At 31.1% G+C, this 25,793-nt stretch overlaps 1 long non-coding RNA gene and 2 other non-coding genes across 3 annotated transcripts in view; 1 reads left to right on the top strand and 2 right to left on the bottom strand.

Annotated features, from left to right (window-relative positions):
• LOC149411599 (uncharacterized) overlaps window positions 1-25,793 on the top strand; it is an 81,210-nt gene that overhangs the window by 30,202 nt on the left and 25,215 nt on the right. The window contains exon 2 of the long non-coding RNA XR_016304817.1: window positions 9,682-9,747. This is a non-coding gene — a long non-coding RNA (uncharacterized LOC149411599). The remainder of the gene's footprint in view (window positions 1-9,681; window positions 9,748-25,793) is intronic.
• LOC149411602 (5S ribosomal RNA) lies at window positions 24,604-24,722 on the bottom strand. The gene has a single exon (XR_016304853.1). It is a non-coding gene; the product is annotated as a 5S ribosomal RNA (ribosomal RNA).
• On the bottom strand, window positions 25,045-25,163 carry LOC149411601 (5S ribosomal RNA). Its single transcript, XR_016304828.1, has one exon. It is a non-coding gene; the product is annotated as a 5S ribosomal RNA (ribosomal RNA).

Here is a 25,793-nt window from a genome sequence, read left to right as displayed (position 1 = left end):
ACATGGTATTCCGGCTACTGAATGATCTGATGCAACTATTTGATTCACTAGACTGTGACTGAATAGTCTCGTCTTTCTGGAGTATCACCGAATTCCAGAATGTCGCAAGCCTTCCAGTCATTCATGAACTCATATGCCGTTTAAGCGGTTTCATGATGACTTAACACAATGATAATTTATTTATTTATTGATACATTATCTACAGTACTTCACATTTCAATTCAACGCACCTTTTAAAAATGATATAAAGTCATCAAAATCATAAAATACTAACATCTTAACCTAATTTCATTTTTTATTTGTTTCATGATTTTTCATGACTTTATGCAATTTTTTAAATGGTGTTTTGAATTCTGAAGAGTTATCCGGTCACCCATTTAAGCGCCTTGAGGTATTTTAATTTTATTCTGTTTACTTACATCGGCTTTGAATACTATTCTCATCTCCTTATTCGTTTTATGGTCGCACATTCTCATGTACACATCTACTTCCTATATATGTATTCAATATCTTCAATCTACTATTGTTTTTGCTTTGCGAATTCCACACCTTAGTATTAGAACTACAATAATACGCAGGGCGTCTTGCTACGTTTTCTCCAAAGTTCATTATAAGGGATGTCTGAATATTTCAGCCTGCCTTAGGTAATTTCATTTCCTTAATTCACCTTTCCTTCAAAGAGCTTATTGGTCTTCCATGTCTCCAAAACATATTTTTTTTCAAGTACGCAATCACATCCATTCAAAGAAAACCTTCGTGTTTGAAATTTATTACCATTTATATCTTTTTTACTTCAGCATATATATTTGACGGCCGGCATAGTCCAGTGGTAACGCATTGGACTGCCATTCCGAAGGTCGCGGGTTCGAACCCGGCGTGCGCAAATAAATTTTATTTGATCAATTTGTGTTATTTCACAATTAATTAATAAAAATAATGTAAAGTATATTTGCCGCACGTTCCAGAGTGGAAGATACTACCAGTACCGCCCTGGTGTAAGACCACCATTCAGAATTGAAACGTTGCTCCAAATGGCTTTAGCCGTGTTTAGTGACTAGATCTGAATAGCCAGGTACATCCCCACCTTCCTCTTTCTCTTCCTCACTTACCTTCAGCCTCACAACATCCCCCAATTAGGGATGCCATAGTCTCACTGGCTCCAGACGGGAGCAGTTGGGACTCTTGTGAGGTATTCACTATAAAAAATAAAAAAAAGCATAGTAGGTATGTCAAGTTTTAAATTTTATTTATTTTTAGAATAATTTAATGTAACGATTTCTAGACACATTTTGGGTTTAAGCCTTAGATACGACCAAATGTTTTTATGTTTCAAACATTTTGTTACAGAATCGCTAATATTATTTTCAATAATAAAATAACATTCTATTCTTGTTGTCACTCTGCTAGGATGAACACTGCTGTGTGTCCAACAGTTTTCCAACTCGTCATGGAAGGAGATTTTAAAGAATAAGTTATTTATATTTAAATCAGGGATTTATTCAATACTTCGCGTATTTCAATAGTGACTTCGATGGTTGACCTAACAAGGAGTTGGCTAAATGAGATCTGTAAAACCTTATTTGTCTAGAAGCAGCCTAACTGGCCCTAGCGACTACTGATTACTAGCTGCCATCTTGCAAACTTCCAAGCAAGCTCTTTGCACTGTCCTCTATGAGAGCATCTTTAAAGCTCTTGGCTCACTTCCTAACATTAATTAACGTTAACTAATTTTAGCAAATATAGAAGCTTTGCAAATATGTTAAACGATCTTACTTCAGTCACTTCGGATTGCTAATTGCTAAAACATTAGATTTACAAAATATTGTTATGACAACAACTGCTCCCACATGTTAAACTTCTACGATTTCTCTTATCATCTATAGCTAGAGGGTAAAAAATAAATGTGTTTTGATTTTGTTGGACTATTTTGATAGGTATAAAAAAATGATTTCCTCCCAAGCAAGAACAAAAATGTTTTTTTTTTCTATTAATGATTGTTCTCTAATATTTTGCTTCCTTACAAGAGGAAAATGTTATTATTATTGGTGTTATTTGATATTTATTAGGTATCTAATAAATCCTTATTGGATACCTGAACTCAACCGATTTCCGAGATTTGTTCATTAAGATTATTATTTATCATCGTTTTTGTGAATCTCTTCTATTTCTCGCAACGCTGGGGATCGCCCACTATTATTTTTGGATTGAAAAACAATTTTACAATATCCATTTATTGATCTAGTTAATGAGTGGTTCATTATCACTTCAACGCTATTATGGGTTAAAATAGGCATCCATTCGTTTACATAAATATTAATCGACAAGTTACCATAATTATTGTTGAAAAAAAATACTGCTTATTAGCAAACGTTGTTTAAATGGTGAAAATTAAACTTTTGGATATCTAAATAGCCTTATATTTTTAGGGACCAAGGGATAATATTGTTATGTTAATTCCATTTTTTAACTGATGTTGTTATTGTTGTACCTAGTATTTTTTTACTACCAATTCAACATCTACATATCTTTGGTAACTAAAACATTAATTCTACTTTAATTATGGTGCCAACAAGCTAGAAATAGCATCGCAGTTCAAAATATTTTTGTAAGAATAACAATTCTTATTAAAGGTACTTGAAAATTCCAAGTACCATTACACTCAAATAAATCATTTCAATTAAAAATGATTCCCTTAAGCTGACGCGCACATTTGCTTTAAGGGTCCAAAAAAATTACGCCCTCCTCAAACTGTTCCAGGAATATTTAGATTTAAATATTTTGATTGACGACCACAAAATAAAATCGTTCTTAGAAACATGTTTTGTGATCTCATAGCGATACAGCATCAAAACTACATTATTATTGAAACTTACCGAAGTACTCGTAAAACGAGCTTTGGTTACCTTGTTCAGTGATAAATTAAATACTTGATAAACAATTAAAATACCTAATTTATTATAAGAGCGTATAATTTTTGTCATATTTTAAAAATACAATACGTTATATTAAATTAACACTGTAACACGGTACTGATTGGAAAAATGTAAATAACTTAGCAAATACTGATATTAATATACTGAAAAATTGGTTCGATAAAAACCTCCTCTCATTAAATACTGAAAAAACAAAATGTATCCCATTCTCTATCAACAAATTTAAATCAATACCAGAATTAAAAATTATAATACATCAACTTAAATGTAACAGAACTAATTGCAATCAAGAATGTTCTATACTAAGGACGGGTTGTTTCGGAGAATCTGAACAATTCATCAAATTTCATCGTTCATTTTCAAGTTCTGTGAAAGATTTTTTCAAGTTCTGTTTTTATTTCAGTTTTGTCAAGCAACTAGCCTACAATGATATAAAAAACAGAACTTAAATAAGTCTTTCACAGAACCCGAAAATGAACGTTGAAATTTGATGAATTGTTCAAATTCTCCGAAACAACCCGTCCTTAGTCTAACTTCTGAAATTAAATATCTTGGTATATATATAGATCAACATTTTAAATGGAAAAAACAAATTTGTGAACTTTTCAAAAGAATTAGAAAATGTATTTATATATTTATAAGACTTAGAAATATTCTTAGACTAGAAAACCTAAAAAGAGTGTACTATGCAATTGTACAATCTATATTACAATATGGTATTATTGGCTGGGGGGGAACTTATAACAATATATTAAATCCACTTAAAATAGTTCAAAGATTGATAATTAAAGTAATATTGAAAAAACCATCCAAATTTTCTACTGAGATTCTCTTTTCAATATTCAATGTACCCACAATAGACAATATATATAAAAAATATTCAATTCTACAAATTTATAAAGAAATACAGTTAAATAACTTACAATTCAATTCATCAGCAAGATATCAAAAAACTATCGAAATCCAAAAACTTAATACAAAGCACACACAAAATATCTATCTCTATCTAGGTATTACATATTTTAACATCCTTCCATTATATCTAAAAAATATTGAAGATATTCAGGAATTTAAAATAAAATTAAAAAATTACCTAAAACTACTATAAAAGTCCATATCTTACTCTTATTATTATTTCCTTCAAATCTTGAAACTATATTATTGATAAATCTTGCCTATTTCTTACTTATCCCTTTGGTTTTGCAAATATATTATTTACTTACTTACATGATTCCATATAATTGAGCTAGGATTCACTCACCAAACACAAGAGCCTCGTCTCTTTATGGTGAGGAAAAGCTATTATTATTTACCTTGATAACACTGTATAATATGTATAATTGTATATTTATTGTAAAAAACATACAAATATTAAATAAAAAAATAAAAAAATAAATAATAATAATATATTTAGAAAATTTATTATAAGCGCTTAACTTTTTGTCGAATTTTTAAATTACGGGTTATAGAACAAGAGTTCTAATTGACTGGACACATTAAAACTATGGAATCCCTAACAAGGAGTGAAGTCAAGGAATAGAAGAAAAAGTGGAAGAGAAAGGTTTGGAAATACCTGACTATTCAGTTTGGTAAACTAAATATAATTTAATCTACTTGAACGTTTTTTTATGGCGGGTCCGATGCAAAGAATGTATTTAATATTATTATTCTCTACTCAGCTAAAATATTTGTTACAAAAAGAATTGTGCCAAACATCCACCAAAAACTTTTTTGAATTTGTTTTTTTTAATTTATTTCTATATATATTCACATATGAGTCAGACATGAAGTCTTATGAGGATTAAAAAGATTAACAGTGGTCTAGTTGTCATACTAATCAGACTGTTATCAAATGTATTTTATTTGTTAATCATGCCTAACTTGCTCATACTTTCTCAAGATTGACTAGGGTCTAGTTATCTTGCTAACAGGACTATAATTCTTAAAGACATATTGTTTGTAAATTATGCCTACTAACGTTGACTTCGACGGACTCCGTGATTGAAGGGTCGGGATCTCGATTAGCAAACTGAAGGTCGCGGGTTCAAATCCCGGCAAGTAAATTTAATTTGATTAATTTATGTTATTTCACAAACTACTCATTTAAAATAATATAAAGTATAATTTGGGGCACGTTCTAGAGTGGAAGATACTCGCAGTATCGCCCTGTTGTAAGACTACCATTCAAAATTGAAACGTTGCTTAGCAAGCTTTGGCCGTGTTTGGTGACCAGATCTGAATATTTACTTCAGCACCTTCCTGTACACCATCTCCTTCCCCTCCCCACTACCCTCAGCCTCACAACATACCACAATAAGGGATGCTATAGTCTCACTTGCTCCAGACGGATGAAAGCAGTTGAGACTCTTATGGGGTTTCACATAAAACAAAAACAAAAATAAAAACAAAAAAAAAACAAAAAAAAACAAAGAAAAACAAAAATAAAAACTAATAACTACTGGTTCATACTACATAAACGTCTACAACGGAACGCCAGAAGTCTTACAAGGAAGAAAATGATTAACTGGTCTAGTTATCGTGGTAATCAGACCATTTTAAAAGCCATATAGTTTGTTAATCATCTCAAACTTGTTCTGACTATGCGCAGTAATACGGACCACGAAGCATTAAAATAATTTTCATTGAAATTGTAAGCGCAAATAGCAAAACGTTGATGTTAAAAAACCTTGAAATGAGCCAGCCAGAACTCCGCAAGCTGCGCATTTCGCGCTAACTACCGCAGCAGTGTCTAGGGTCGTTAGTGCGGCAGACCGTTGAACACCAACCTACATAACTATGTATTATGTTTGGCTGCCAGTTAGGCTGAAAATCCACATTTTTTAGAACTTTTTGAGTACCTGTATTTAAATAATTACAAAATTGCTTTGTGGTATCATTTTAAATTTAATAAAAATAACCAACTTTGCTTGAAGCACTATTTTTAAACCTGTTAGACTTTTAAATATTTTTACCAATGACGGCGAATTTCGGAATGCTTCCAAGATTTTTTTTTATTTGCTATATTTTAATTTCATATTTTTGAAGTCGTCGTAAAGAAATACTATTTTAGAAACTAGATAATAACAAGATATTTGAAAAAAGTATTATTAAATAATAAAATTTTGAAATCAATAATGAAATTCTTAAGAAAAAAACATAATTTGAAAAGAATTGGATATTTGGAAAACAATATCCTTTTTCTTTCAATTCAGAAATTTTTCATTTCACATTTTATGCCGTTTATACAATAAACAAATATAAATATTTGTCAGTTTTCCATTGAAGACGAAAATAGTTTGAAAAAAAAAACTGAGAAGAATAATATTATCTCTTTCCAACGACAAACAAATCATTTCCGCATACTAGACAAAAGACAAAAAAATACTTTTTTTGCACGCCCTAATTAGGTTTGTCCTTCAGATTCTCTTTGTTTGTGGCTAGAAATTGTCCTTCCGAAATAATTACCAACACGTTTCAAAACTAAAGATTTCTTCACCACGATACAAAATATACAGAAAATTATGACAAATAAATAAAAATATATAATAATATGGCTGCGATCAATAAACTATGGATGATTAAAAATAAATCATTTTATTTATATAACATGACAAGAAGTTATTTTAATATGTATAGATATAACGTACAGATAAATTTAAGAGTTAGCTGTAAGAGTGTATGTTTAAATTTAGTTAGGTATTAATAATAATATTTAAGTGACTATTCACACTGTTTCTAATTTCTTAATTTCAAAAGCTAATTGAAATCACATTGTTTTATTAAAAAAAATTAAAAGCATAAAAACTAATTTGTTGCTTAATTTTGTTGGCGATTTGAGAAAAAAATATTACACACCTAAGTTTTTAAATCTATTATATGATTTGTGTTATAAGATAAATGGTCATTTTTAAAGAGTTTGGAGTTTTGTTAATACAATACCAGTGTTGAAGATTCAAAAATTATATTCAAAACAAATACTTACTTTCCTTTACAAGAACCTTAACACATTTAAAACTTAACAAATTTCTCGCAATACTAGAACAAGACATGCACACCAACTACTAATACCAAAAACCAACACATCCTTTGGAAAAAAATACTACAGATTCCAGGCTATAAAACTATACAATTCACTTCCAACACAATATAAAACATCTAATCTTACAGAATACAAAAAACACATATGGAACTGGCTACAATCCTTTTAATATTTAATTTTGTTATATTTTACATTTGTTCTTGTTAAAACTATGTAAAAATCGATATTATATTTTAATTGTTATTGTTTCTCTGTCTACCTAATCTCCTCTGTATTGTTTAGTATTATATAACTTTACATTTGAAAAAATCTTCCATAACACAGGTGAACTCCTAGCGTGGAGAAAAATATAATATACCTTTGTCATACAAATATATTAAAGAATAAAAAAAATTAAACAAACACAAGTGATACATTTGTAGGGTAAATTTTAGGGAGTTTATATCTCCCGAAAATGATAATAATGTTTATCTTTCCCTATATTTATATGAGACTGGTATCATTATAAACCAGACGCCAGAAGTCATTCTCTCTCCAGAGATTTCAGCCGCCGGTTTAGCCCTAAATCCCTTCTAACGTACGCTCTCTGCTTTTGTTCATAAAAGTATTGTATCGTGGGTTTGTTAAAATAAAACTAAATTTAAAATATTCGATTTCTGATTTTACACACCGAGAAGATTCTGCGGATTAGAGAACCGCAGAATCATCCAGCCTCTACTTAAATTGGCAATAATTCACAAAAATCTAAACATTATTATATTTTTGTTTGATATACGTTTTAGTTTTTCCAGTTACAATGAATTGTATTAAAAATAACTTTTCTCCGGTTTAAGAAAATAAGAATACCAATATAATATATTTTATCTGGAAAGATAAAATAAATTACTTGAATGTATTTTGGGAACAACTTTTCTTTTTAAGTTATTTTGAAGGTTTTTCCAATCAATGTAATATATAATTTAATAAGAAAATAATACTGATACATTGAAGCAAAATTTGAAACAAAACAAGACACAGAAAAAAAAGTAAGTAAGTAAGTGTACAACAATAATGCTTATGGTAGAGTGGTAAGACTGGGTTCAATTCCTAGTTGTGACCGTTATCTTTTTTATTTATCTTGTTCTGTTTCATGTTTCGTTTAGATTTATTAGTATTATCTTCTTCTTTAATTAGTGTACTTCATCTTTCTTTTTGTGTTTTTTGTACACAAATAAATTGCCTCGTTTCTCACATCTTTGACTAATTTGAAAAAGAATATCAATAATCACATACCGGTGCTCATATTTTGTTCCTAGAAATTGATTTTGGCTGACTATACATATACTATACATCTGGTGTTCAAACTAAAATTTGAACACCAGATGTATTGTATATGTATATGCCCAGATATTTTGGCTGACTATACATATACTATACATCTGGTGTCCAAATTAAAATTCAGAGTTAGTTAATCAACGATAAATGGCCAAATATTAATTTTGGTCGTAAACACGAAAATATCTGGGCATACCCTATAAACATCTCGCTAGGTATATCATCGACCTTGAGGGAATTTTACACAAAAACGGTGCTATGCAAATCATCAAAGTTATTATTTGAAAGATAAAATAATTCAATAAATATCATAAATAATGGCACCACATTCAGGCACTTCATTAACCCACAATTTAATATGCCGATATTTGCATTTCAAGATGCTCCAACAGTAAAGGTAACTGGTAAAATAAAAGCCTTCAACTTGCAAGGCTACCAGGATGCCGTTATTCGGGGTGACCCCATAATCGAATTCAGCACAACCTGTTTTGGCCTGAAAGCCTCGATTGGAAATTAACTATTATTATCAGCTAAAAGCCCATCGATATTTTGCCGTGAGTTTCTTTCTTAGAACTTTGGAATTTACTTTAAAAAATGTTGAGTCATAAGCATGGGATTGTTTAATTAGAATCAACTAAACTCAAACAGTTCAACCCTTCGGGTATTTTTGTGCATTTAAGTAAACAGTACATCGAAAGTTGTATTATTTTTATGCCCTTTATGGTACTGATAGGCATTCGTTTTGTATCATTTCGTATTGAGGTAAAATATATGATTGAACAGAAAGAAGCATTTCAAAGTTTACCATTGACACAGTGATATAATTGCCATGTATTCCAAAAAGTCACTGCTGGCATGTTTACGAAAAATTTGTCAAATTTTGGGAAATTTTTATGTAAAACCAAAAAATATATTTGTGTAAATAGGTAAGTTTTTTAGTTTGGTATAAATTTTTCAAAAATAATCGATAAGCAACAAAACAACCATGACAAATTCCTCTAATTTTTTAATCAAAATTATATTTTTTTAATTGCATATAAATATTATGTCGGTTTCTAATATTACATGTATTTGAAAGAGATTTTCATCTGCTTTTAAATACATATTATATTTAGATACGTTCAAAATACGCTATTTAAATTATTTGAAAATTTAGGAACAACTTGGAATATTTCTAAATGAAGCATCAATCTGTCTGATCATATAAATTGACTTGACGACAAAATCATCAATCTGTCAGATCATATCAAGTGGCTTGACGACAAAATTACAAAATCAATAAATTTTGTATAGCCAATCAATATCTAGTAAAGGCCTGTATGTATTTTTATATGTAATATGTATTTTTTTAAATTTAGCTTGTTTGCTTAACGCAACATCTCTTTTCAATTTCAGGAACACATTTACTTCTACGGCCGCACCCATACATCGTATCATAGACATATTCTTCCATCCAAGTAGGTATGAAACTGTATTTACATTCAATGTTGGTTACTTAAGTTTTGTACGAACCTACTTTTAACAATGGTAGTTATCTGTACATTTATACAATAGTTTTATTAAGCTATTTTTAAATATAAATTAAGTAAAAGAGGAGCCTACATACTACAAACTGAAACATTCGGTCGGAGCCGCAATGTTTTTTTTATTTCTGTGGGCCTTAGAAAACAATAATGTTATTTATAACGGTTTTGTTGACCGAGGTAGAACGAACACAGGTTCTCTGTTTTTTGACCAGATGTAGGTATATTTTTTACAATGCCGGCCGGCGTAGTCCGGGTGGTAAGGCTTTGGACTCCCATTCCGAAGGTCGCGGGTTCGAACCCTGTGTACGCAAATAAATTTTATTTGATTGATTTGTGTTATTTCACAATTGATTAATTAAAATAATAAATACTATATATGCGGCACGTTCCAGAGTAGAAGATACTCCCAGTATCGCCTTGGTGTAAGACCACCATTCAGAATTGAAACGTTTCTCCAAATGGCTTTAGCCGTGTTTAGTGACTAGATCTAAATGGCCAGGTACTTCCCCACCTTCCTCTTCCCCATCTCCTTCCCTTACCCACTTCAGCCAAACAACATACCCCAATCGGGGATGCCATAGTCTCACTGGCTCCAGACCGGAGCAGTTGGGACTCTTGTGAGCTATTCACTATAAAAATACTATGTAAAACCAAATGCCAAAATGTTTTTAATAGAGATATACATAATTAAGAAATTGGCACATACATCATCATACTTGTCATAATATGGAAAATCAGGACTAAAGATATATGAAGAAATAATAATAATATAAAATGAAATGTCAGGCTTTCTGTAAAAATATTAAAATACATACAATTAAATTAAATGTTACCTTGTATATATTCGTTTAAATTCTAACGTAGTATAAACTAATTAAATAAATAATACAAAAAAAATAGTGCCATCTGGTAACTGAAATTCATAACTTTTATAACGAAGATTTACATTACCGCCATCTTACTGTTTTCAGGCAAACGTTTTTAAAATAAATTCTAGTTAGAAAAAATATTGTTTTGGAAATGAACAACAGAGTTCGTGTGTGTCGAAAATAGTTGATTTTGTCATGTCTACAATCGGTCTTAACAAAGTCTCTTACCGCGCGCCCCTGGCTGATATTTACTATTATGTACAAATATTAATACTCTTTCTAATCTGTTGTTGCGAGTACTTAACACCCCAATTACCATAAATTCCACACAAACTAAATATTCTTATACAGGTGCGCCATTTTTCTGCAATAAATTATCCCTTAAAATTCGAGGGGTTAATCGCTGCCTCAACGTACTTGTTGCCTACATTCTGTTGTAAGCCAAATATTAACACCAGCCTTTGTTATAAAGTTCTATAAAACGACCGAAGAGAAAGAAAACAACATTTAATTATTAATATTTAATTTTAACAACATTTAATTATTAATATTAAATGTTGTAAGGTCACAAAAATTACGTTTCTGTAGTTGTAGTCTCTTGTGTTTTACTACACTTTTACTGAAGCTCAAGGCTCCTTATATGATTGAAACTATGATGGTTCGTATTCAGATTTATTACGATATAATGCTCTTACAACCGAGCTGTACAATCTTAGTTTGGCAACGTGTGCTCGCTAGCAGGGTAAATTTCCGTTTGGCGCGGCTCCGCGCAGCGCTCGTTGTTTACGCGACTGGATCGGAAGCGCTCGGCCTTTCCGAGCGGTTCCGATCCGCCTGTTTAGTGTTGCTCGACACTGTTGTAGTGTATGGAGAATTATTGTGCCTTTATTGTAGCGTGTCGGGTAGTATGCAATAATACTATTAGGAGATCTATGTAGGTCCTGGTATTTATTGGGGAGCTGTTTGTAACAAAAGAGGGCACACAACTAACGTGCATCGCCTTTTATAAGATCTTGCAAGTATTCCATCTCGCTTGCACTCATCCCCATTCGTACAGACATCACAGTTTCTAATAAGAATTTTTAGTTTTACGTATACCACGATTGAAAATCGTCCCATCTTTTCGGTATTTATTCTTACACTTCTTTAAAAAATATGTATTCCTAAGCTATAAACTTGTTTGTGGTTTTGATTAAAGTGGTTAACTGATAATTATTCCACGTAAACACCACCATTTTTAGGTTTGCAAAGGAACCACGTAGATTCAAAATACTCACCAGAAAAAAAGTGATTCATAGGTGCAAAAGGCACAGAGGTTGATTCTAAAAGGCATCCTACGTAAACCATCTATATTTCCAACAACACAATTATTTAACTCTTTTAGGGTTCTCAGTCTAAATAATATATTCAAAAAGAACTCATTGTTACAAACTCGTAAAGATCATTTCAATCCTACAATAACATTTCCAAAAATAAGTAACCGATCAAGATCACGTGGCAACATAGAAATCCCTAAATTTAAAATGAGCGCTTCTCAACACCATTATACATATCCAGGTATAAATTTTTTTAATGCACTCCCATATAAAATCAATTCTGAAAAAAAATATAAAGCCTTCTAATTACAAATAAAACAACTTCTTGATCAACCAAATAATAATTAAAAGTTTTGATTTGATATTTTACATATTATCTTCTGATTAAAGGTACATATTAGTAGTAATTGATCAAATTCAAATTTTAATGCTACATACTCAGTATATAATTAACTATTTAATTTCATAAAATCAATTAACAAAAAAAATATTTTTCTTCTTTTAACATATCCTTTTAAAATATTATATCAGCATTCGAGCCACCAACAGATTATTGTCGCAATTTATTATGTACCTTCGCTTGCAATATTATCAGCTCTGTTTACTCCAAATGAATAAAATAACTCCATGTTCTTATACCACCTACTACCTACTTATTAATCGAAATGTAATGATATTATTTTTATTTTATTTTTATCCTTAAATTAATGTTCAATTTAAATAAATATATTCTTATATTTATTTACATTTACTATGTATCTAATTTAGTAACAGCTATTTTAGTCTATTTTCATTATCTATACTTTTGTTATCATGCTTTATACATTTTGTTTATTTCTTACTTTGTAAATAAAAACTTTCTTTTCTTTACCCAATATAATATATTGTAATGGCACTACTCCCCAAATCAAACACGAGAAACGTTTTTCTCTATTGAATTGGGTAGTTACGTTAAAAAGAAAACATTTTTAATCGTCATTAGTTTTTTTAGTTTAACATATTTATGTTTTTATATAAAAAAAATATATTTTTAAATAAAAAAAATATTAATGGTCAGTATGAAAAATATTATCTATTATATGAAGTTGATTGTCACAGGTGGATGGCGTGAATTTTATCTGCATACGAATCTATAGTTTTATTCCGAGGTTCAAAATAAGATAAAGGTCACTGTCTAAGTCTGATTATGAAAAACTCTGTGTAAAGCCGTTAGTGAGAGTTCAGTTAGTGAATCATAAATAACAAAATAGTGAAACTCGTGCGAAGCCGGGTAGTAAGCAACAAACGAATATTTTCATTTTATAAAGAGGCCGCATAAATAGTTTCTAACCGCAGAAGCATTGTTCGTAAAACCTATGATATATTTTCATTACAAATTAATAGAAGGAGAAAATAACAATGAAAATAATCACCATCTTAACGATGATTTTCCTTACTTCAATGCGCAAAGAGAAACAATTTTGTGTACATTGTATCGAGAATAACACACTTCCGACTTTTCCAGTATATCTTTTGTTTGATGAATAGAAAACTTAATAATGTAGCGACAATATTGACAAAATTAAATAAAGTTACCATATTTAGGAACTGTTTCCGATATTTCATATTCATACAGAGAACTTTCTGATGGTCATCGATTATTCAAGAAATTCTAAGGAAAATAAATTGTTTACTTTGAAGATATATTTTTCATTGAAAGGAACATACTCACGCCGTATTTCAAATCAAATTATGTTTTGAATATACGTAGATACAGCTAAAATAGGTGTCTGATAATGCTGAATGATCTTTTTTAAATCAAAATGATAATCACGGTACCATCAAATATATTTTATTATCATTTTTTTTTCAATATGAGCTTTTACATTTTTTTCGATTTTTCGGCAATTAAACTTTTACAGTTGAGACTACGCTTTGACACATGAATTTAACTTAGCTTATTTAAGCCGCTAATGACCTATTTTTTCAAATATGTCATAAACAAATTCTTTTACTCAAAAAAATTTAAAGAAACTTTTACTTGATTTAAGGCGATGCACTACGTAGTAATGCAAAATCATGTGTTTTTGATTTGAATTTGGTCTCCTAGAAATGTTTCAGATGCTTTAATTAAATACTGCGAGTAAAATACATGTTTTCCTTTAAAATAATCGTTAATAAGTCTTTTTATAAGCCCAGAAAAAAATAATGTATAAGGCCTATGAAAACTGCTTTAAAGTTCAAAATCTCCTACTTACGAACCCATTTTCGGTTATCGTTTTATTTTATAATGTGTCAAATTAAATTATTTATAAAATGATGTGAAAAAATTAAATATTTATGCCTGAACATCCACAAAATAAAATAAAAGACACTTTTTGGCCATGTTTATTTCTTGCATAAATCAAAACAGGCGGATGGTACGTAAGGGGTGTCATTGATAACGGCTCGATTTAAAATATTAAACAACGTAGTGCATCGCCTTAATCGAAAACGAAAGCTAAAACGTAAAAAAGTTATACCATAAAATTTACTCAGATGTGATGTAGATTTACCAGTTTACCGCTTATACGACGAATTTCCGGACCCTGTGCATACGTATCATATATGATGATGATTGTTAAAGCCCAAAGTATTTTTGTTTTTCGTTATTAAAAAGAAGGTTTCGATTTTTGATGTTTTCAGAGGATTTGTTTTCATATGTGTGTAACAAGGTAAATGAAAATTTTTGGAAAAAATAATTTACTCCAGCTACGAAAAATGATGAAATAATATTTATGTTGAAATTACAATAAGACCAATTTGTATTAAATTTGTAGTTTGTAATTTCAAATTTCAGCCCAACTTACTTTTTTCGTTAAGTAACAAAAATATCATAGTAAATATCTCCACGGATAAGATTAAAGATCTGAAAGTCCTTCTAACTGTGTCTACCACTATCTACGAAGCTAATATAATCATAGAGCTGCTTCTTTTAAAAGTGAGAACGCATTCTGAATTTAAATCCATTTTACAATCGAAGAAAGTGGAAACGTGATCTCATTGGGTGGATTTCGTCGCGTGACGCCGGTCACGTGATCGATTTCGATTTTCAATCAATCTGTCAAAGTGACATTCCTCGCACTACCTGTCAACCATCCACACTGAACTCATTATGCTGCGTCTATATATGCGAACCGAAAGCCGAGCCTCAAATCATGGGAAAGTGTATATGCAGCATTAGGAAAATTCTAACTACTAATAAATAAAATAATTTGTTGGCCCTTCCAGTATAATAAAAATAAATGTTTTTTCCTTGGATAGAACCACGGATTGGTAACCGATTTAGAATATTTTCAAAAAAAATGTTAATAAATTCTCTTTGGTCACATCATGACTTGCAACTTATTCAAGATATTAGAATGTTTGGAAAGTCAGAAAATGTTGCTGGAAGACGCCTCTGTTCATTGTTTTTAAATCTTTGAATAATTGTCCAGTTCAGTTCCGCTGATCTGCTTTCAAAATAAATTTTGTTAGTAAAATTAAGCAATTGAATAAACCAAATAATATGGCAAAACAAGATGTTATTTGGGTTTTTTATAAAATTTTTAAATGTATATATTATGAATCAAAATTGAAATGAACTGAAGTGAGATACGGAGTCGAATTAATTTCGATGTAATGTAGTTTTTTAACGGTAACATTGTGGTATACAGTAGTGAATGGTGGAAGAAGTCGGAGGCACCCGATAAAGACATTAGCAATAGCGAAGCATTGCGGGGATCCACGAGTATATTTTAAATTTATAATTATCGCGGACGCTAGAAAAATGAAGGCAGAGTCTGAATTATTGACAAATCAGTTCAAATGTAAAAGACAACAAAATAATTACCTTTAAAAAATATTATATGATATCAATCAGTTCAAATTTAAAAATGACACTTAGTTATATTTAAAACAAATTTGAGTTTATTGAACCAGAGTTCCATACGCAGGACGTACAGAAAACCAAATTAATTAAAGAGAATTTAGTATTTTTGATGATATCTTGATTATTCTCAATTTAGAAATTTTACAGTAAGTTAAGTAATTCTTTTGAAATTAGAATTAAATGTGCGTAGGAAACAACTAAATTAATCTACCGAATTTATTCGCGTTGATATGTCGCTTATTCTGAGAATTGGTAAATGTATTTTGTCTACTGGTTTTGACATTAAATTGAATCGAGGTGAATTATACGAAGACGTCCTTTCTATTTCAATTCACTCTCAGGAGTTTTATTTTTGGAAAAATGTACTACCCAAGTTACTTTTCAAATTTAAAAAATAATAATCCAGGCCAACAGTAGAATACAAAGTTTATGAAATGTAAATAATGTAATATGAAAGTTAATAATAAAATATGAAAGTTAATAATAAATGATGAACGCATCATCAAAATGCCATCGACAGAATGAGTAACTGAAGAGGTTTTTACCTTCATGGCACTAATTGCGCATGAGGTTTTAATTGAATAGCCTTAAATGTATACCCTTCACCCCCCCCCCTTTGCCAATTGTCCCTTTTTCTTCTGATCCGGGCCAAATGACGAGATAACATTATCGTTGCATATGTTATATACTCGTATACGTTGCATGGTCACCGAGAAGTGATATTTTGTGAACACCCGCAAATTTTAAACTCGGCTGGGATTATTTTGAATATCACATCGTCAAGTGACACATTTAACCCACATCGGTGAACATCACTGTTTTATGTTATGTGAACAAAGTGTCAAAAGGAATTGCCTTAATTATATTTGAGCTGATCTGTGTAAAAGGAACCAGCGGCTACGGAGGACCAGATCTAAGGGTAAGTCTTTGGCCTTTCCTAATCTTTCCTCTCCTGTAAACAATATAAGGCAAATTCAATTCGTTCTTACTTTGTTAAGCCCTTTACCGCACCTCCCCCATCTCCGCACAATTGCGAACAAAGATTTGCGCACCACCAGGTACATTAATAGATTTTGCAGTTCCATATACAAACACCGCTAAGCTATTTTTTTTTCAGAATGACTGTTATTGCATTATTAACGGACATACCTATCTTTTAAAAAATATATAGGATCTTTCTTTTCTGCTGTAAATCAACACTTGTTTGCGACTTTACAGTATATTCGTTTATGGACAGGCAAACACCGTAAAACACATTTCCAAAATCTAAGCACTCTAGGTAAGGGCAGTATACACAGTTTTTTAATTTAAGTGTTTAACGTGGTATTTTTTTCTCAGGCTTACTCTCATTCCCATGGAGTGTCCGATCCCAATCAGGGCTTGACGTGTTTTGTCAACCTCTTGGGTATTTTGTGAATAACCGCGTTAGATTACGTTTAAACGAGCTAAATAATACGCATTTTAATTAATTAGTTTTCAATTTTGAAATTATTGTTTCTTCGATATACTAATATTTTTATCGAATATCAGAGATGAAAACAAAAGAGTTTTAAGTGACACCAAAAGTCTTTGTCGTACACAAACAACGTCTGAAATAACGTTAATAATGACTTACTTTTTGATTGTAACATCAATTCGTTCGACTTCAAAACGCGGGCAGTCTGATGGGTAGCAAATACCTTGACCTTCGAAAGAAAGAGCACCACGGTAGCAAAATACTTCTTATAATTGTGCAGTAATATCAGCACGTGATTCGTTTTTGATTGTTTTGTGTTAGTACAAACAGGTCTCCAACTCGTCTTGGAAGGAGTTTATAAAAAATAGTTTTTTTAGATTAATCAGGGATTTATTATAACTCCGCGTATTATAATGGTGACTTGATAGTCGACCTAACTAGAAGCTGGCTTATTGGAATCTGAAACAGTAAGTTTCTCTGGGAGCCTTCTCGCTAGCCCTGGCGACTACTGGCCACTGGCTCCATCTTGCGGACTTCCACGCAAGCTCTATGCACTGCATCTATGAAGCTCTTACTCCTCAACAGACTGTAACAAATAAATTCTCCGATAATAAGTAATATAGTTATAGGTACAACTGGATAGTAGTTAAAAATAGAAGATACACGTCTACTCAACTTTTTTACTTTTGTTTTTATGTGAAACCCCACAAGAGTTACAACTGCTCCCAACCATTTGGAGCCAGTGAGACTATGGCATCCCCAATCGGGGTATGTTGTGAGGCTGAAGGTAGCGGGGAGGGAAACGAGATATGTAAGAGGAAGGTGGGGAAGTAATTATTCAGATCTGGTTACCAAACACGGCCAAAGTCATTGCAAGCAACTTTTCAATTTTGAGTGGTGCTCTTACACCGGGGCGATACTGAGAGTATCATTTTATTTTTATTTTATTTTATTTTTTTATTGTACAACAGAACATTCATTCCAGTTACAGTACAATTTTACATACAGTACAATTTTACATACAGTACAATTTTACATACAGTACAATTTTACACACAGTACAATTTTACATCATATCATCATTTGGGTAAGTGATTCTTCAATAATTGTTTTAGGTCATTATTTTTTTCATCCACTCAGGAACGTGCCCAAAATAACATTCATATATATTTTTTTAAAGTAATATTTGAAATAAAACAAATAAATAAAATAAAATGAATTTGTGCAGGCCAGGATTAGAACCCTCAACTTCCCGCTTGCTAGTCGAAAGGCATGCGTTTACTTTCATTAAACAACCATAAAAATATAATATATGATAAAATAAAAATAATGTACTAGGCATACGATGAAATAATTCGTCCAAATGGTGTGAAAAACACCGATATATTCTGATGGAAAGCAATTAATATTCCTTGTTGGGGTGGCGTCATAGAGTAATTTAGGGGCAATTCAAATAATTCAAGGCTTTAAGCATCGAATCGAGTGCTTTTCCAACATTTGCGTATAGCAATGATTTCATTTTATCACCACTATGTTGAATTCTAAAAAAAGGGGTGTATAATCAATTATTATGGAAGGTAAAAAATCATTGATTAATGACACCGGTACCAAAAAACAATAGATATTCAGGTTTTCATTACTAATTAAACTTTATCTTAATAAAGAAAATTAATACTTACATCGGTAGTGACAAATGTGACTCCGTCGAATGCGACAACATGGAATATGTCATAAAATGTGACTGTGTAAAATGTGACAATGTCAAATGTGACAATGTCAAATATAACAATTTAAAATGTGACAATGTCAAACGTGAAAATGTCAAATGTGAAAATGTCAAATGTGACAATGTCAAATGTCACAATGTCAAATGTAAAAAATCACAATGTCAAATGTGACAATGTCTAATGTGACAATGTCAAATGGGACAATGTGACAACATCGACTGTGACAACGCCAAATGTGACATCCTCAAATGTGACAACGTCAAATGTGACAACATCAAATGTGATGATATTAATTGTGACGACATCAAATGTGATACAAATATTTACCTGGATATCATTATTCCCTTTTCAAAGAATAAATTTAGCTTTAATAATTTTAGTAAACTTGACTAATTACGTTATTTATCCATTGACACGATAAAAATACAAGACACATTATAATAATACTAGTCAGTTATATAAGCTATAATAATTTTAGTGAACTTGACTAATTACGTTATTTATCGATTGACACGATAAAAATAAAAGACACATTATATTAATACTAGTCAGTGAAATTAGACGAATAGAACATATCTAGGTTTCGCACATGAACCTAAAAGGTTCTGGAAAGAGATCACTTTGAAGCCGCGGGGTGAGGCGGAATATGAATTAAAAATATTAAAATACGCTTTAAATTTTTAATGACATATCCCGTTATCTGTATTTTCAAATACCCTGTAAAAATCATAAACATTTTTTATAGCATTCACACGAATAGAAATTAAATAAAATACTTCATTTTATACCACTTTGCATTCAAATCATTTCAAAAGTTTGAGAGCAAAGCGATTTATCCTCACCCTCACTTTAAAGCCATTAATTCCGTCCAGGCCATTGATTATGGTCCAGGCCTTATTAGGCTCATGGTTTTACGTATATATTTTTATAATTGGTGTAATAATATTATGTTAACTCATAGTTACATTGCAATTAATTATCCTGTTGACAATTTACGTTAATGGAGTTTAACTGGATAGTACTTTTGAAGAACAGTAAATTTAAAAATAAATGTTTAATTATTGAAGACAAAATAAGCGATTTTTAGTCAAAAAATTTAAAACAGAAAAATCAGAAAATGGTACAGAAAAATCTAGGATTTGCACCTGTCCTAGATGTGACTGTATGTTTTTCTGTTTTAAATTTTCGTTAAAGAATTGCTAATAATTAAATATTAAAATTTTAGGTTTTGATCACTAAGTTATTCCAAAAATATATCTATCGGAACCAAAAATTAAAATTGAGTTCTACAAATTATATTTGACAACAACGAAAAAATTCAAGAAACGTCTCTTACATGAAAACTCAGTATAATTTTCAGCAATAAGATAGAAACCGTCAGTTCGGTATATGCAAAATAATATGAATATCAAAATCTCTAATTTTATAAAATTTTAATGAACCCGAAGAAATATGGAGGAGTGTGCAGTCTGCATACTCGTAATATTGTAAAAATTAATAAATGATAACACTTGTAAAATGACTTTCACATTCTTCTTCTTTCGTATGGTGGGGGGGTCAGAGAGGGACATCTAGGTCTGCGAGCCATTCTAGGGCCTCAGGCGTCGCCATGTGAACCTCATCATTCCCGTTGGGGAATTAATGGAGCGGGCATTCGTTGACCACATGTTCGGTGGTCTGCACTGCACCACATTCACACATCGCCGATTTTTTAAGGCTCCATCTGTGCATCATGTGGGCACAGCGGCTATGGGAACACCTTAACCTATTGATGGCTGACCAGGTTTTGCGAGGCAATGATAACCCAGGCTGTCTCTCGGTGGGGTCCTGTATTAGATGGGCATTTTCCACGGTGGCCGTTTGCCACTCAAGTTTCCACCTATATTCTGGGGTGAGAGGTAATCGAAGGAGCCTCTCTCCTTCCGCCCAGAACGATATGTGTTTCCTGGAGTAGCAAAATATTGATGCTTCTGTCGTTGAGTATTTTGAATAGGAAATCCACCTTTGAGAGAGACAATATTTTTTATTGTTTCCCGATATTTATCGATTCTCCTTGGCCGGTAGACCTATCCGTCTTCGGCCTCTTAAATAGAGGAATAGTTTTTAGTTGAAGGCCCACTTAATTTGGTATCTGCTTCACTCACTGCACTACCTACACGCGCAGTAACAATAACGTGCCGGTGGTACTTTCACATGATTTAATTTTACTAAGTTCTTTAGGATAATATGTTCGAAGCACCTTTATTCATATTTTTTGACGAACTGAATGCTACAGAAATGAGATCCCTGAAGCGTATGTGTGGTAGAATCTTATATGATATTGTAAGAAATTAAGAGATCGGCAAAGAATGCAAGATGTAACCGTAATGCGTAAGTTTAAGATATTGATGGAGATGGTTTGGGCATGTAGAGCGAATGAACGAAAAAAATAGTGTAAGTAGAATATATTATGTAGAATGTTTTATCCAAGGTTGATATTTTCAGTTGCAAACTTACCAAATACAAGAGGTCCATAAATTTTTTTTTCTCTGATGGTTTTTAAATAATTTTAATGTCTCTATTGTTTATATCTCTATTATGATTTGATTTGTATCTACAACCTCTCTCCGTGGCTATAAATGTATTTTTTTATAAATTTTTCGTTTTGTATAATTTTTTTAATTCATATTCCTTTATTACAAATTTAATTTACTTATTCCATATCATGCTGTCTCAGTAGAGGTAAAGTCACAAGGAGGAAAATCATAATTGGTTTTATTTTAGCTATACAATACTTATTTACAAACTGATTAAATGTAAACTGTCGATATCCCGAAAATTAATAAATAAATAAATATTACGCAAACGTGAATGGTAAAAGAAGTCGGGGACGCTCGAGAACGACATGGCAAGATCAAGTCAATCAGATACTTAAGTCGGGCCATGTCAAGAGTCAGAATAATAGAATAGTATTAATAAGACAATGTATGAATGTGAATGAGGTAAGGAGTGTGTGCCAAGACCGATTTGTCCAAGATAAACTTGAATGGGTTTACGCACTGAAGAGATGCAGTTATAGAAGTGTATTGTGGGCTTATTCATGTGAAAGTTAGAGTGGTAGGTACGCTCAGTATTTGGTGATAATATCTGGTGAATAACCAGGTACCCATTTCTTTCTCTGATGGTTAGTTAGTTATTCAGTTAATTTTTTTAGTTAATAATAATCAATAATACGCAATTTAAACTAAGAACAGATATTTATCAAAAATGGCGCTAAGTTGTCAGCCATATTTTTAAGAATCCATTTTACTGGTTTCAAGCAAGATGAAGAATTTTCCACTCTTCACTTTAAGTTCAAAACAAAAACACCTGGCATATAAACATTGGTAAAATTATAATTATTGGGTCTTCAACTTAGATTATACATATCCTATTATTTTTCAACAATCCTCTAATTATGTTTGTGAGATGTACCAAAACCTTTTAATTATATCATCAAACAAGTAGATATTAATAACACCTTCAGATTTGTTTTCCTTTTTTCAATTTTATGTAAATCATATTTAATAATTAGTTCTTCAAATATTGAATTATTCATTATTGTGACAGCTGTTTCGGCATTCAAAGCCGTATTAAAACTGTGGCGAGGATACATTGAGACGACTTATCTGATAGTATTATTATCTAATTACTGTACGGTTTCGAATTGTTGTACACAGAAGTGGCGCCCTCTGTTATTTAAAAAAAATCCTTTGAAGTTTTCAAACCACGGTAGCAATTTTCATATACTAAATTATATAATTCTATTTACCCCCATCCAATTTCAATTGTTGTGATATCTAAAATGATTTATTACTGGTTAAGATTTACTGAAAAAAAAAAATATTTTTTATTTATTAAAGGAAAAAGTACATTTAAGTAATAAGGTTTACAATTTACAATGATAATATTTAATACTACTCTTGGCTGTGGTTGGAAGAGGAGTGTACATTATATTAAATAGTATAGAGATCAATAGCAATAGAGATCAATTGTCTATGCTATTTTAAAATCTGTTTTCTAATGGTAAAGTTTTCTCAATTGTTTAATAATTACGTGACTGCTATCAGCTTATTTAAATGTGTTGTACTTTTTTGGTCTTGTAAACATACCGATAAATGGGGAATACATCATTTTGTTTTCTTAATTAATTAATGAAATATTAAGATCATTCGTTCGCTATTGATTTCCAATTGTTCAAGTAAATTTAAGACATCTTATTTCTGTGTGTAAGAGTTTAGGCTTGTTGTTGAACGTGATTATTTACTAAGAGATGTTCTACGAATTTTTGAAGTGCTTTTATTACTATAACATAGTGTTTATTCTTTAAATCGATTTGAAAAAGTCTTTTCTATCTGTCTGACATAAATAAATAGTCGGCGCGGTCACAATTTAATTCATATCAGATCTGATAAAATCGTGCCGATCTGATGAGAAAAGTGCAACGTTGGCCAAGACGTTGGATAAAAGGGAAAAATACTACTTAAACTAAATTTTAATTTAAAACCTTGAAATCTTTTTTTAAATCCATAAGTATGAATAAATTATATTTATAAAATAAATATTACGGGATGCTAAATAATATGTTTTTCTCTGGGCGTCAGTATTCCTAATTACAATATTGGATACTGTATGACATCCATGTGATTCTATTAGATCAACTAGTATGTTTTAAATTTACTATTTAATTGTTGCAAGTGCCACAAAAAGTTGAAGAAATTATCCAGGTCAACAGTATGATTTCTAATAATTATTATTTGGATGCATTAGTCAACAGAATACCGTTTCGCCAAGTGCCATCCACTTGAGTTAATTGATGATGTAGACAGCATTTATGGAAATTTCAGTGGCGCGTATCTTTAAAAAATATACAAGTAGAAAGCTAAAAAAGATATATTCGTATTAACATCGATATTTTACAAACGCATACAGGTTTTTCAAAACCTAACAAGAATTGTTATCTCACAGCTTCTAGGATATACAACAAAATTCTTCACTTGGATATTTACTTAATTTTCGACAACAACGTTACCCCAATGAGCAGTGATAGATTATTTGACTCCACAATGGTTGGTTCAAAATAAATGCATAACTTACTGTACTCTTAATTTGTTTTTTGAAGTGAAACTTCTTTACGCGCGTCATGCAATTTCGAGGAGTAAAACCAACTCATGACCGAAACGAAAATGCGGGACCGATTAAAGTTCATTTGATGTAGTAAAAGTTTTGAAGTAAAATATAAATGCTTCTTAGCTCATCTCGACAACTGGCGTTGGTGGTGTAATGGTCAGCATAGTTGCTTTCGAAGCAGTTGATCCGAGTTCGATTCTCGGCCATGGAATATTATTTTTTTGTTTTTAAGGAATTTTTTTTTTTTAATGGTTGACCATAATATCAATCCACTAAGTAATATTTTAGGCCTGTAGCATAATTGAAAAGTTAAAGAATGATATAAAATTTTTTATGATGTTAACGATAAAAAAATGAAAAAAAACATAAAATTAAAATAAAAAATGGGCCAACGGCACGCGGTGTTCCCAAGCGGTCACCCATCCAAGTACTGACCGCGCCCAATGTTGCTTAACTTCGGTGATCGGACGAGAACCGGTGTGTTCAAAATGGTATGGTCGTTGGCAAAAGTTAAACAATATTAATTTCTATTCTACCTGCCAATAAATATATGAAAATTAGTATAAAAAAGCCCTAATAATATTGAAAAAATTAGCAAGGTGTGTGCGAGGTTGATAAAAATAATCATTACATACGCGCTTGAAAAAGATCGTAATTACATTAATAAGTTTGTAGGAATTTTTTTTTTCAATGGTTGACCATAATATCAATCCACTAAGTAATATTTTAGGCCTGTAGCATACTTGAAAAGTTAAAGAATTTTATGATATTATTAATTATAGTAATGATAAAAAAATAAAAAAAACATGAAATTAAAATAAAAAATAGGCCAACGGCACGCGGTGTTCCCAAGCGGTCACCCATCCAAGTACTGACCGCGCCCAATGTTGCTTAACTTCGGTGATCGGACGAGAACCGGTGTGTTCAACATGGTATGGTCGTTGGCAAACGCTAAACAATATTAATTTCTACTCTACCTGCCAATAAATATATGAAAATTAGTATAAAAAAGCCCTAATAATACTGAAAACATTAGCAAGGTGTAAATATTATATACCTAGTTTAACTCACTCTCCTAACTCATCTTCGCTGTCTACAGGCAGAGCGCACGACTGTGGTCGTGAAGAACCGAGGTTCGATCCCCGCTTTAACTAATTTTTTTTTTCTTTTTTTATAACTTTTAATTTTTTTTATCACATGCTACTTATAAATATGTCAATAGACAGAAAAAAAGAGAGAATGAAATGAAAAGAGAGAGAGAGAAGAATACTAGAAGTTTCACTTCTGTCTTGCGTAGGCTTGACACACCCATTTTTTTTTTATTTAAGTTAGCGAAAAATGAAAAAAAAAACAGGCAGCAAAATTTTAAATACGATAAAGAATCGGTGATTAAAATTATTTTTTGCGTGCTGTTACAACCTGCGTAAATTGCTGATCTATATAAGCTGAAGGCAATATTTCGATATATTTAATTTGTATCATAACATGATACACTTGAAGACCACAAGCGAAATTATACAACGTCTGATTGTTAAAATAATATTGAAAAAACCGAGAGATTATCCAACTCAACTTT

Source organism: Hesperophylax consimilis, chromosome 25 (assembly GCF_061612785.1).
Source record: "Hesperophylax consimilis isolate HC1 chromosome 25, BYU_Hcon_1.0, whole genome shotgun sequence".
Taxonomy (NCBI): domain Eukaryota; kingdom Metazoa; phylum Arthropoda; class Insecta; order Trichoptera; family Limnephilidae; genus Hesperophylax; species Hesperophylax consimilis.
The sequence above is the reverse complement of the archived record's forward strand: the minus strand, read 5'-3'. Positions and strand labels throughout refer to the sequence as shown.